Below are 15,125 nucleotides of genomic sequence, written 5' to 3'. Positions count from 1 at the left end.
CATGAAGACAAGGCTGAACTGAGGCTTATTCCTCATGCTCCAGCCATGGCATACATTCATGAACATCAATAATAATAACTAAAATTTCCAAAATTTTCACTTTTTTTTCATTTATTTAGATAAAATTTATGACATTTTTTATTTATGGGTTGGAATTGATCACAATCACTGAGGATTGATTTTATAGTCATTTCTATTCCATGTGAATCCCAAAATCACAATAAAATTTATCATTTCTATGAAAACCGCATAATTGGAGGTTTTGTGTGTTTTAATATAAATTGTAAAATGATTAAATTTTTTGGTTTTCTTCAAGAATTTTGATAAATTTCAGTATTATCAAACAAAGGCAACCATTTCCACACAATTCCATCAAACATCTATCATGAAACAAAGAAATCTATTACTTACGCATAGAAACACGATTTTGGAGACTTGTACTTTATGGTTGGGAGGTCGCTAATGCTTGTTCTTGTCTGTTGATGCTCTCTCTCAGCCCAATCTATGATATTTGCTCCAATACCATCATTCCATAAAAAATGTCCATCAAACCCCACCCCCTTCTCTCATAGAATCACGCATGTGAACAGGCCGCAAGAGGAGAGAGGAGAGAGAAAGACTAAAAATCGGAAATTTTATTCCGTTCATGAAAATCAGCATGCTTACACCCAAAATAGAGCCCTCAAAGAGTACATCAGGAATTTGCACCCCCTCCCTCCTTATGACTAGTTTCTTTTAGTTTTTTCTTCTTAATCAAGGTTAAGATTTTAAACTTAAAATATCTAGTTCATCTCTTTGTATTCACACTTCAAACCAAAGTGGATTTTTCACTTTCGGGGGGGCAAACAAGCTTGGATTCGAGATCCGTCTGGCCAGATGACTTTGTGACATCGAAACCCATAAATTTAGGACTTGTAACACACTTTTTGACTTCTGAATGATGTAGTTGCTTCATAATGCAAAACCTTGCAGGGATTAAATGGGAGGTCAAACGGACTCCAATCAACAAACCAAGACTTGAGTTGGGTTCTTGGCATCGAACTTTGTTGAGATGACAAGCTCAACACATGCGGACATTAATGATGGAGTGCCTAGTTAGATGGGTCCACACATCTACACTTAGCACGTCGGTGGTCATTATGACTCTCATATGGCCACTGACTCATTCCTTATTATATTCAGGTTATTGCACCTATTTACAGCTGGCATAGTTATAGCGCCAGTCGACTAGTGTAGTCGGTTATGCATTGTTTGACTTAGTAGGCCACTTTCCTTTATGTTGTATCTTATCTATACTTTGTGTACATTGTAAAGAGTGTGGAAGAAGAAGAAGAAACCAGCAAGAAAACGTTTTGGCCTCCATCTCTCTTCTTGTCTCTTGAGTGAGCTTCTCCTTGTGTATTATGTGTGTGTTCGGAGTAGTATCTTGAGCAAGTCCCCCCACCACGCGATTCTTGACATGGTATCAGAGCCGCACTACTGAGAGAGGCTGATTTCGAAGGCTGCAGCGAAGGAGAAGAAGCAAGGTTCGAGCAAGCAAGCCACGGATAAGAAGCCCTCCCATTCTTCCACTCTCTCTCTTGGATAGTACCTGTGGAGGCACCGGAAGCAGGGTCAAGAAAAAATCTCAGATTGCAGTGAGATTTGGTGTGCACGAAGAGCACTGTGTATTATGCAGATAGGCCCTTTAGGGCTTCCTCGTAGTTATTTTGGGCATCTAAGGCCGTTTCAGGCCCCGTTTTAGATCCGCAAAGTTGCGGACAGCAGTTTCAGGGTACACTATGATTTCGACTGTATTGACTGGAAGTGGGTGCAAGGTTACAGATTTCAGATCTGTAAGTTCAAAGGTATTTACCAGCGAGTAAACACAAGGTTTATCTGCAAACTCGTTGCAGATTGCATGTATTGTTGAGCAGACAGTGAAAAAGGCTGTCTGGTGTATTGCTATGCACTATATGTCGAGGGTTGCAGAAAATTTGCTTGCTATTGGTATTAATTTTGTGATAATGGCAGAGAACAGTGGAAGCCCCATCACTGAGAAGCTCGACAAGGACAACTACCCTTCATGGAAGTTCCATGTCACGAACTTCCTTATTGGTAAAGGTCTCTACGAGTTTGTTTCAAGTGAAGAAAAGGAGCCGGAGGTGAGTGATTCTCCAACTGCAGAAGAGACAAAGGCACGGAAGGAATGGAATACAAAAGATAAAAAGGTCATGTATTGGTTGTCTGGAGTAATTGATAATAATATGCTAGGACATATTAGAAATGCAGAGAATTCATATGTAGCTTGGACCATACTTGAAAGTATGTTTTCTGTAAATACAAAGGCACGAAAGATTCAACTCAAGCAAGAGTTGAATACATTGAAGAAAGGGAAGATGTCTATCAATGAGTATGCACTAAAGGTAAGGAGCATTGTAGATGCATTGGCAACGATTAATGCAATGCTCGATGATGATCATTTGGTGTTGTCTACCTTGGGTGGACTTAACAATGAAAAGGCTTGGAAGTCTTTTGTAACTTCCGTATATGTCAAAAAGCCATTTCCAGATTTCGATGAGTTGGTCTTCCTTATGATCACTGAAGAGATCGATATGTAGAGTGAGACATCTGAAAAAAGTGGTGAACAGGTCCAGGCTTTCTACTCCATTTCAAGAAGGGGACATGGCAGGTTCTCCTCAAGAGGTCATGGTACATGACGTGGTAGTGACAACCAGCAAAACAGATTGAATTAGTAATTTGGAGATATGCAAGTTTCAGGAGGTCGTGGTAACTTTAGATGCAGGGGGAGCTTTAGAGGAAGTGGTGGATGGCAGAACAGAGGTTCTAACAACTCTGGTATTGTATGTCACTACTGTGGCAAAACAGGTCATATTGCAGCCCCATGTTATGCTAAGAAAGATGATATCCGCAGTGGTAAGTTGCAGCAAGGAAACTATGCATCGTCTTCACGATAGAATGAAGACAAAAATCAATGTCTGTTTGTTATGCAGCATATGCTGAATGCTGTTACAGGAAAGGGAACACATGATGATGTTTGGTATGTTGATTCAGGTGCATCTAATCATATGACCAGCCATGCAAAATGGTTTGGAGAGATGTAGGATTTGGAAAATGCAGGTTATGTGTAGACGGGTGATGATTCATGCCACCCAATTTCACATGTTGAAAAAGTTCCCTTGACCTTGCATGATGGTAAGACAAAGAGTCTTTCAGATGTATTACATGTGCCATCTATTACAAAGAACTTGGTGTCAGTCGGTCAGATGGTAGAGCAAGGGCTGCAAGTCAGATTTAATGCAAAGGGTTGCTTTGTAGAAGACTTCAATGACAAGTGCAGGTTAGTTGCAAAGGGAAGTAGAGTTGGACGTATGTTTACTCTGGATGCTGGAATTCCTACTATGAATGCTGCTATGTATACTAAAGGAAAAGGTGTTGTTGCAGACATTGAAATTTGGCACAAACGCATTGGACATGCAAATGTACAAAGGCTGAAATTAATGCAGTCCAAAGGGTTGGTTACAAGTTTGCCTACATTTAGAGTTGCAGAATTTCATAAGGTATGCGAAGTATGTCAGTTTGGTAAGCAGGCAAGACAACCCTTTTCACATGATAGAGATGTAAGTAGAAATATCCTTGATGTTGTGCATACGGACATTTGGGGGCCTACACAAAATGTATCTCTTGGAGGCAGTTCATACTTTGTCACATTCATTGATGATTGTTCTAGAAAGCTCTGGGTATATTTTATGAAGGAAAAGAGTGAAGCGTTTGAGTACTTTAGAACTTTCAAGGCTGCAGTTGAAAGAGAAATAGGCTTGAAAGTAAAGTGCTTGAGGTCAGATGGAGGGGGAGAGTACCTCTCGAATGAGTTCATTGATTTTCTGAGGTCTCATGGGATAAAGAGACAGTTCACATGCAGGTATACCCCACAGCAAAATGGGGTTACAGAAAGGAAAAACAGGCATATTGCAGAAGTTGTACGTGCCTTGATGGCTGAAAAAAATATGCCTAAGCATTTTTTGTCTGAGGCTGTTCATACTGCCGTTTATATTATAAACAGAACTCCCATAGCTGCAGTTCATGGTATGACTCCTGAAGAATGCTTTACTGGCAAGAAGCCTGATGTATCATACTTGAAAGTGTTTGGCTCCATTGCGTATGTTCATGTGCTAGATGAGTTGTGGAAGAAACTGGATTCAAAGGCTGAAAAGTGTATCTTTATTGGATACTCTTTAGAGCAGAAAGGGTATCGCTGTTATAACCCTGTCACATGTAAGTTCAGAGTGAGCAAGGATGTCATCTTTGATGAAATGAGCAGTTCGTATGCAACTAGTGGTGATGCATTGGATGATGATGATGATGATCATGACACTAATGTGCATGCTGAAAAGCAAGAATCACGGACTCTTAGTGGACCAGAGACATCATCTGGTAGTCCTTGGTCTGGGAGACTGAGGAGTAGCTCTACATCTTCAGGTGCATCTAGTAGCACTACAGGTAAAGACAAAGGAAAGAATAAAGTGTCAGATGGCATTGATGCAGTTCTTGATGGAGACTCCAGTGGCTCAGAGAGCTTGGATGATGAGCTTGGCATTCCTTCAGTGAGGACTCCAGGTGTGCAGAGAGCACGCGTCAATGCAAAGACTCCATTGAGTGATCCAGTAGTACGCAGGTCTAGCAGGGTGAGATACCCTGTTAAAAGGTTTGGTTTTGAAGGTTATGCAGCTCACCATTATGCTTATATGGTGAAACTAGTTGAGGATGTTGAGCCCACTTGTTTTGAGAATGATGTTGGTCATACTCATTGGGATGCAGCAATGGATGAGGAGATGGCTGCATTAGAGGCCAATAAGACTTGGGATCTAGTATCATTGCCGAAAGGCAAGAAAGCTATTGGATGTAAGTGGGTTTATAAGATTAAGCACAATGCAGATGGTTCTATTAGTAGGTACAAAGCTAGGCTGGTTGCAAAAGGCTATGCCCAAACATATGGCATAGATTATGATGAAACCTTCAGTCCAGTTGCTAGGATGGCAACTGTCAGATATGTGATTGCTTTGGCAGCAGCCAAAGGTTGGAGGTTGCAGCAAATGGATGTGAAGAATGCCTTCTTGCATGGTGATTTGCAGGAAGAAGTATATATGGATCAGCCAGCAGGTTATGAAGATTTAAAGCATCCCACGTATGTGTGCAGGTTGAAGAAGGCGCTCTATGGGCTCAAGCAAGCACCTAGAGCATGGTCTGACAATCAAGCACCTAAAAGAAGGCGCTCTATGGACTCAAGCAAGCACCTAGAGCATGGTATGACAAGATCAGAGAGTATCTTGTCAATATTGGATTCTATGTTTCTGATGCTGAGCACTCACTTTATGTGAGAAAGGGAGATGCAGGTTTGGTCATCATAGTCATCTATGTGGATGACTTGATTATTACAAGTGATAGTGATAGTGGGATTGCTAAAGTCAAGGATTTTTTGAAGAAGAAGTTTGAGATGAAGGATTTAGGTGAGCTAAGATACTTCCTTGGCATTGAGGTGATCAGATGTGATGATGGTATATGGCTCTCCCAAAGACAGTATGGCTTGGATATGTTGTCCAAGTATGGTATGATAGCATGCAAACCACTTTCAGTCCCGTTGGAGTAGAATGTAAAGTTGAGTGCTGATGTTGGGGATGAGATAGAAGACCCTACTATGTTCAAGAGGATAGTGGGGAGTTTGATCTACATGACCATTACAAGGCCAGACTTGAGCTACACTCTTGGTCTTGTGAGTCAGTTTATGCAAGTACCTAGAAAGCCACATTTGGATGCAGTCAGACGCATATTGAGATATGTGAAGTCCACATTACATTATAGACTTTTCTATGAGGTAGGTACAGATGTACAGGTGTTTGGATACACAGATGCAGATTGGGCTGGTAGTATGTCTGATAGAAGATCTACCAGTGGATACATGTTCTCTCTTGGTAGTGCAGCAGTTGCTTGGAGCAGCAAAAAGCAATCTACAGTTGCTTTGTCAAGTACAGAGGCTGAGTATGGAGGTGATGCTGTTGCAGCATGTAAGGTAGTATGGCTGCAAAAGTTATTGGCTGATTTAGATGTGCAGGTGGAAGGTGCAGTTGTCATTTATTGTGACAACATGAGCAGTATACAATTGGCTAGGAACCCTGTGTTCCATGCGAGGACAAAACATATTGAGGTACACTACCACTTTGTGAGAGAGAAGGTACTAGCATGTGAGATTGACTTGGTGTATGTGAGCACACAGGATCAGATAGCTGACATCTTCACGAAGGCATTGGGTACAGAGAAGCTTCAAAAGTTTTGAAGCTTACTTGGAGTTGCAAAGATGCAGTTGAGCTTGAGGGGGAGTGTTGAGATGACAAGCTCAACACATGCGGATATTGATGATGGACCACCTGGTTAGATGGGTCCACACATCTACACTTAGCACGTCAGTGGTCATTATGACTCTCACATGGCCACTGACTCATTACTTATTATATTCAGGTTGTTACACCTATTTACAGCTGGCATAGTTATAGCACCAGTCGATTAGTGTAGTCGGTTATGCATTGTTTGACTTAGTAGGCCACTTTCCTTTATGTTGTATCTTATCTATACTTTGTGTACATTGTAAAGAGTATGGAGGAAGAAGAAGAAACCAGCAAGAAAACGTTTTGGCTTCCATCTCTCTTCTTGTCTCTTGAGTGAGCTTCTCCTTGTGCATTCTGTGTGTGTTCGACGCAGCATCTTGAGCAAGTCCCCCCACCACGCGATTCTTGACAAACTCCATCTAGGAAAATTCCAGCTATTTGATCTACAACCATTTCATTTTGCATGAAAATTTGGTCTTTTACGGCCTCCCAAGCTCTCTTTCGCTTCAAAAGGGTCTTTAAAATCCCCTCTCATAATCACCATGGTAGAGACTGACAAAGGTCTCAGTCTCATGTAGACAATGGTGTAATAATTCCTGTGATCATAAGATTTCTCTTACATCTCATTACTATGGGAGGCAAGGTCATATTAGGCCATGGTGTCGTAAGATGCACAATGATAAGTACAAGGAGAAATGCAAGGGCAAATTATAAGATAAGTTTGATGATTGTAACATTGTTTCTAATAGATCCAATGTACAAATTAAGGAGATAAATATCAATGGAGCCTGAGTTTAATTATGATTATATCTTAGTAGCTTCTTCTCTTGATGCTACTAGGTTAACTGATGCCTCGTCCACTTTTCCTTAGTGTTGGTTGCTTAATTGAGGACTTATTTTCATGTTACCCCACGTAAGGATTGGTCGCATTTCTATCGCAACATGATAGGTTTTGGATGACTAGAAAATGACTTTAGCATTGGATATCATTGGCATTGATGATGTCAGATTATAATTTTCATCATGCACTACTTTTGTTTTACATGTTATACACCATGTTCCAACTTTGCCTAAAAGTCTACTCTCTGTTGGATAGTTGGATGATGTAGGGTATCATGTATCTTTTGGTGATTTTGCTTGGAAGATTACCCATGGGAATCTTATCTTTGCTCAAAGTACCAAGGCTAGCAGCCTCTATCTCTTACTTGTATCTAGGTCTATTGACTATAATTTGGGTTTGGCTCATATACCACATGTATATTTATGGCATTGTCACCTTGGGTACATGTCCTTTAAAAAAACAAATGCTTTCTTGTTTACAATATCATTTACCCCTTGACTACAAATGTTTTGATTCATGTGATCATTGTCTTTATGGTGGCAGGCAAACATGTAGCTCTCACAAGAAGTCTGGCATTACACACATGGGTGAGTCTTTGGCTCTTGTTCATTTTGATGTATGTATCCATATCCCTTGTCAATCACTAGATGGCACGATGTACTTTGTGACTTTCATTGATGATTATTCGCATAAGGTTTAGGCATATCCCATAAAGTAGAAATCATATATTTTAGCTATCTCTTAACATTGGCTTACTCTTCTTGAGAACCAATCTAGGTAGAGGTTAAAATACCTAAGGTCAGATAATGGTGGTGAATATGTCTCTAGCGCATTTGAGCAATTTTGCAATGAGCAAGATATGAAGTATCAATTAACCACCCCTTACAACCCACCCCAAAATGATATTATAGAGCACATGAATAAGATGATTGAAGACAGAGTCCACAATATCCTTAGCTAGACAAGCTTAATACAACACTTTTGGGCTAATGCAATTACTAGTATTGTACACTAGATAAATGGATCCCTATACATTGCTATTGGTTGTCATGTTGCAAAGAAAACATGGTTTGGAAAACCTCTATCATATGCTCATTTTGCGTATATTTGGATATAAGGATTTTTGCCATGTTTCCAAGGACAAATGCAATAAGCTTGATCCTAAATCAATCAAATGCACCTTTCTTGGTTATGGAGATGTATGTGAGATGGGCTATCACTTATGGGATTTGCAAGCTAGGAAGGTCATTTTTAGCCATGATTTTGTTTTCCATGAGGAGAAGATACATAAGCAACTTGAGTAGGTAGTTAGAGTACCTAGAGTAGTATTTCAAGGGGAGCCTCTTGTTAACATACAACCAACTAAACTGACTACAATTGATATTCAAGTGGCCCATGATCATGATGTTAAACATGATGTACAAGCCCCCCAACCCCGAGGGGTCCACCTATAAAAAATCATCTATATAACGTGCGTTCAAAGGATATTAAGAAATACTCTTTCTTTACATGCTATAAGGCCTTAAAATGACCCCCTTTACTTTACTAAACTTAAGGATTTTTTTCAAATTTTAGTTTAAAGATCCCTTTTGTAAATATAATCTTGTAAATTTTACTAAATATAATACCCTTTCTTTTGAACTCACGTGGTATCTTACATGTTCTATAAGGTGGACTCCCCAAGCCCCCAACCTATTTTACCACTAGTAGCTACTAGAGATAGACTTGAGCCTAATTAATTTGGGCCCTCCATAAACTTTGTTATAGTGACAAATGCTAGTGAGTCTCTTATCTTTGATGAGACCATGCACAAAGATAATAGTCACTATTGGGAGAGGACCATACAATTAGTGTATGACTCATTGCAAACAAATCATATGTGGGATATGGTTTTTTTGCCTAGTGAAAAGTGTTACACGTGGGTATACAAGTTGAATAGTATTCCTAGACACCCCAAGTAGGCATACAAGGCTAGATTAGTTGCAAAGGGTTTTAAGTAAGAACATAGTGTTAAATTTGATGAGGTCTTCCCTCTCCTGTGGTCAAGATGACTAGCCTACTCTTAGTACTAGCTTTAGTTGTGCAATTAGATCTAGATATTTATCATATGGATGTAAAGATGACTTTCTTACATAGGGACTTGTATTATGAGATTCATGTACACCAATCTAAAGGCTTTGAGAAAAATAGTAGGGAATACCTAGTGTGGAAGTTGAGAAAGAGCCTTTATGGCCTTAAATAGAAACCTAGAGAATGGTACCACAAGTTTGATACTTTGATAAATTTAGAGAAATATACACTTAGTGATATAGATCCATGTCTCTACATGAAGAATGCTTGTGATGACATTCCTATCATTTTGGTACTTTATGTGAATGATATATTGATTCTTGGGAGAGCTCCTGATGAGTTGGATGCCTTGAAAAGTTAGCTCGAAAAGAGCTTTGAGATGAAGGACATGGGACAGGCCACACATATTCTTGGCATATATATCATGTGTGATTGCTCTAAGGGGCTCCTTTACTTATCATTGAATGACTACATATAGAGGGTTCTTGAGCGATTCCATATGCAAGATGTTAAGCCTATTGATTATCCCTTATCTTCCCATGTGAAGGTCGATCAAGCAGATTGTCCCTAGTCCCTATCCGATGAGCAAAATACTGAGATGGTCAAGATCCCATATGCATCTAAGTTTGATGTATACCATGATAGCCACTTATCTAAACATAGCATTTGCAGTGTGAGATATGGCACACTATATGGCTACACTTGGCCAACAACATTGGGATGTCATAAAGAGTATCATGAGACACCTAAAAGGCACTATAGATATCAATATTTTCTATGGTAGTTAGGATACTATAGTCATGGGTTACACTAACTCCGATAATACAGAACATGTAGATAGTGGAAAGTCCACCTGTCAATATGTCTTCACTTTTGCTAGAGGTGTTATTTCTTAAATGTTCAAGATGCAAAAATGCATAGCCTTATCTACTATTGAGACAGATTATGTTGTAGCCTCCTTTGAGGCTTGCAAGAAGACTCTATGGGCATAATATATATTCCTCATCCTATTGTACTTTATGCACAATTATACTTTGTCACTTATTACTCATTCTCTCCTCACTAAAGGCACATTTTCCTTTAAGTGGGATGTTGTTTTGGGTAAATGCACATGCCTATACCGCCCTATATTTAATTCACATACCATGATTGCATACCTATACACTACAAGTGGTGGATGCCCATCACTATCACTTTATTCTTTATTCTTTTAGTAGCTATTGAATAAGAGAAGACTGGTTATACATTGTGACTATTTTAGCTCCTATGCACAGAGTCTCTCTCTCTCTCTCTCTCTCTCTCTCTCTCTCTCTCTCTCTCTCTCTCTCCATCTGCCCATAGCTCTTGCTTCCATTCGTGTGCTTCCACTCAGGCTCTATCTTTCACATCTCTCTCCTCTCTTATTTTTTTTCATGGTATCAAAGCCATCCCATAGCTATGCGGAGCTCAATTGAAGGCCCAAGTGAAGGCATTGGAGGATGGAAGTAGACAAGAAAGTAATGGGTAACAAGCTATTTTACCTTACAGGAGTTGCATGAGGTTATAGCCATAAGAGGCTCGTAAGGCTAGTTAGTAGATTCCAATTCTTGATTGCATGGCTGAGTAGAAAGAATAGTATATATATACTATATAGGCATGTAACACCATTTTGACTTCCATTCTAGACCTGCAAGTGGTCCAGACAACACTTTTTGAGTATATTGCAATTTTAGCTATGTTGATCGTTTACATGTATACATGTTACAAATTTTGAATCTGTAAGGTTTCAAGTGTTTACTAGATTATAGACACAAAAGGCATCTACATATAGATAGGATATTGTGGTTATTGTTGTACAATTGGTAAATAAGATTATGTGTTTAGTTGTGGTTCATCTAATATTAGCTTGCTTGAAGATTACAAGTTTTTTGCCAGATTATCTATTTTGTCAAAATGTTTGATAACTTCAACTTTTACCTTCCACTTCATGGATGAAGGTCCCATAGATTGCTTCTGGGTATAGACGACCGACTTCTTCAAAGGAGCGGCCTCCTTGTATGATGCTCCACTGGAAGTGACTTCTTCTTTCCATGGGGACTTATCTGGCTCTTTGGAATGTTGAAATGGTATTATGGAGGTTTTGGATTTTATGGGAGTGTTAATTATCTCTTGACTTGAAGACTCATATTCTAAGGATGCCTCAAAAAATGTCACATAATAGGAACCATTTGAGTTCTATTTGGGCTACAAGACTGGTGGTTGTTGGCAAGGTGCATCATCGTCATCCTTTCTTGAGAAGAAGAGGCCAAGGTGGTAGTCTTAGTCAAAGTTATAATGCACAATAAAATAGACGAGGATAGTTCTAAGAAAGGGAAAGTCAAAGAGGCCAAGTTACATGTTCTAATAGACAATACAATTTTGATGATAGCAAGGAGTGCTAGTACTATGGTAAAATTTGTCACATTTCTAAAAATTTCTTCAAAAACTCAAGTAAGTTACTCATGAATGTATGTGTGCATCACGTGGGTTCAAAATAAGGTATTTTTAAAATACCATTTTTATACTTTTTTACATACAGAACGGTGTAATATAAAGGGACTATTTATAGATTGAATAGAAAAGGTTTATGTTTTATTCAAGAAAAGTTCACAGATAATGATATTTATAAATAGGCTTTGAACGGACGTGATGTAGAGGATATACAAATAGTAACTTCCTCGAGTTCAAAAAGAGGGATAAAATTAGAAATGAAAAAAAATAGCAAGGTAATTATATATCTATTAGCAGAAACAATGATGATAAAATGAATAATTGTTTGTCATGCACCACTCTATGAATACTATGGTTTGGGTATTATGAATTATATTAAAATTTGGCAAAAGAGAATTGGTCATGTGAATGTGCAGTAGCTGAAAGACATGTCAAAATAGATTGTGGATGGTTTGCTCAAGTTTAGAGTTGATGAAAAGGATAAGTATGTGAAACATTTCAATTTGGAAAGCAAGCAAGACATGTGTTTCCACATGAAAGACATGTATGCAAGAAGCTACTTGAATTCATACATTCTGATATGTGGGGTCCTAAAAAGTCTACAACTTTGAGTGGTTGTAAGTATTATGTTTCTTATTGATTATCATACTCGTAAAGCATGGGTTTAGTTTATGCATGAGAAAAGTGAGGTATTTACTCGTTTTAAAATCTTTGAGGTTTTAATTGAGAAAAATGTTAGCTATATATAGTCTATCTATATATATAGTTTGTCTATATATAATGCCCCAGGTCCTCTCTATATATTCCTATCATGTGTGCTCAATTGACACACTTCTGGGATTCCACTTCCTATATCTCTTATCTCTCTTCTCTTCTCTTCCTCTTATCTCTCGTCTTCCTCGCAGTTTTGAACATGGTATGAGAGCACACAAATACGCCCGAGCTGGAGGAGAAGGAATGGGTGCTCTCCATCAAGGGCATGCTCGGCGCTTGCTTGTGCGGGCTATGGGACTCCACCTGTACCATAGCGACCTCGGGGAGAAGCACATGCTTCGTGGGAGGTAGGTCCACTGTTGCTCCCTTCTCTCCCTTGAGACCTCGATCCCGCCATCGCTAGTTGGCCCTCCAGGTCACGCAACCTTTGTTCCTGCAGCACTACGTCACTCACCGTCTGCTCATCTTGCGTGGCAAGGGATCCGCGGTCGGGGTGCTTTCAGTGCGCAGGGTGCTGTCTTCAGGACGCAAGGCGCAGGGAGGACCAAGCTGGGCTTCAGCAAACCCTAAACCCTTCACCGCGGCCGACCCTAGCCTCACATCACGATGTTGATGTCAGGCCCTGTCTCCCAGGGGAAGGAAAAGAAAGGAGCCATCAATGGCGGCCTTTTCCCACATGGCCTGCCCCAACAGCCAGTGCCAAACTGTCGGGCAAGCTCTTCACCGTAGGGTTGATCAGAGCATGGTATTGCTCCAACATTGGCGTCCTCCTCCTCAATAAGTACCTGCTCTCCAATTTCGGCTTCAAGTACCCATCTTCCTCACATGTGCCACATGACTGCTTGTGCACTCCTCAGCTACATAGCCATCACCTGGATTAAAATGGTGCCCATGCAATCGATCCGATCTCGTGTGCAGTTCTTCCAAATCTCTGCCCTCAGTGTTGTCTTTTGTGCATCTGTGGTGAGCGGCAATATCTCGTTAAGGTATTTGCCTGTTTCATTCAACCAGGCTGTGGGCGCAACGACACCATTCTTCACTGCAGTTTTTGCGTATTTGGTGACTCTAAGAAGGGAGGCTTGGCTAACTTATGTAACACTGGTGCCAGTGGTTGCTGGTGGTGTAATTGCTAGTGGGGGTGAGCCCAGCTTCCATCTGTACGGCTTTATCATGTGCATTGCAGCCACTGCTGCTCGAGCTTTCAAGTCAGTCCTGCAAGGCATTTTATTGTCTTCTGATGGGGAAAAGTTAAACTCCATGAACTTGCTACTCTACATGGCCCCAATTGCTGTTGTGGTTTTGCTACCAGCAACTCTGCATATGGAACCTAACGTCCTGGGCATAACAGTTACTTTGGCAAGGCAAGATTCACGGATAGTCGTTTGCCTTCCGATCAACTCTGCAATGGCTTATTTTGTGAACCTGTGATGGGTCTAAGAAAACAAAGGGACCAGCAGAGGATTTGGACAATAGTTCTGGCAAGCCACCCAGGCAGTTAGCTGAGATTGCTCAGTGGAGCGATGATGAGCTCCCAAATACTCTAGCCAGGGCTAACGAACAGGGAAAGGGGGTTGTCCAGACTAACGAGACACTGAAAATGGGGGGACTACCTGAGCTTTTGGGCAAAAGTTTTAGCATGTCACCCAAGTTGTCACATGTTACTGTTTCTGTCCGGAGCGATGATGAGCTCCCTACATTGGGAAAAATCATCAAGATAGGGGAACTGAATAGAAAAAGCACCACTTTGAGCAAAAAGACTCAAAAGGTTGGACAGAACATGCAGAGGTCTATGGAAAATAGTGAACGGTTGGAAACAGTAAGGGCCTGTAAGCTCGGGCTCTTACTCACTTGAACATTCAGTGGTCCTCCTTGGTGACCATGGCAGGGTCACCAAGGAGGAGAGTCCTGCTACAGTCAAGCTGTGCTATTCATTTGGCTTGTGAACTATCCTATCTATACATGGAAAAATGTTGGTGTGGCTCTTGCTTGCCATTGATGAGCGTCGATATTCTAGCTGATGGCACATTATTTTGTTTATATTCTTTCCAGCTGATGAGGGTCTATATTCCAGCTGACGACACATTATTTCGTTTATATTCTTTCCAGCTAATGAGGGTCTCTATTCCAGCTGATGATACATTATTTCGTTTATATTCTTTCTAGCTGATGAGCGTCTATATTCCAGTTGATGAAAAATTGTTTTATTTATATTCTGTTCATAGGGCCCCACATGTGTTATGTGGTCTATTTGGCAGTGTCGCGAACCGTCTCTATAGACCTTGTGTTGTTCTAATGCCACTGTAACGTTTTTCTTTAAGTTTTGATGTGACAGATATACTGCTTACATCCCAAGTTCAGTTGAAGGAATTTCTTGGAGATTTTATCTTTTGCAGTGATGTCGCTTATCCTTATTTTACATGTGGTATATTTAGGAGTGATAAAGCTCTTTTGATGCCTCTGAATAGGCTATTATAATTCAGGAGTGATGTAGCTCTTGAGTGATGTAGTTCCTTCTTCATTGATGTTGTAATTCACGAGTGATGTAGCTCCTTTCATGTCTATGAATAGGCTCTTGTAAGTTCAACTTTGTACTTTTATATTTTGAATATTAATATAACGGTAAGCCTATATAGAGTTGTGGGTTTTTCCCT

General features: G+C 40.1%; 1 pseudogene across 2 annotated transcripts; it reads left to right on the top strand.

Annotated features, from left to right (window-relative positions):
* The first annotated feature begins 12,593 nt into the window (after positions 1-12,593).
* LOC148020516 (putative sugar phosphate/phosphate translocator At3g11320 pseudogene) lies at positions 12,594-14,691 on the top strand (annotated as a pseudogene). Of its 2 annotated transcripts, none has more exons than XR_015694555.1 (2): positions 12,594-12,821; positions 12,953-14,691. The product of XR_015694555.1 is annotated as a putative sugar phosphate/phosphate translocator At3g11320 pseudogene, transcript variant X2 (transcript). The 2 variants fall into 2 exon arrangements; XR_015694554.1 differs by having other exon boundaries at positions 12,914-14,691.
* The last annotated feature ends 434 nt before the right edge of the window (positions 14,692-15,125 follow it).

The sequence above is a fragment of the Lygodium microphyllum genome, chromosome 18 (genome assembly GCF_053477565.2).
Source record: "Lygodium microphyllum isolate KBCC chromosome 18, Lygodium_microphyllum_v1.1.10, whole genome shotgun sequence".
Lineage (NCBI taxonomy): Eukaryota > Viridiplantae > Streptophyta > Polypodiopsida > Schizaeales > Lygodiaceae > Lygodium > Lygodium microphyllum.
This window is presented reverse-complemented; position numbering and strand designations above follow the sequence as displayed.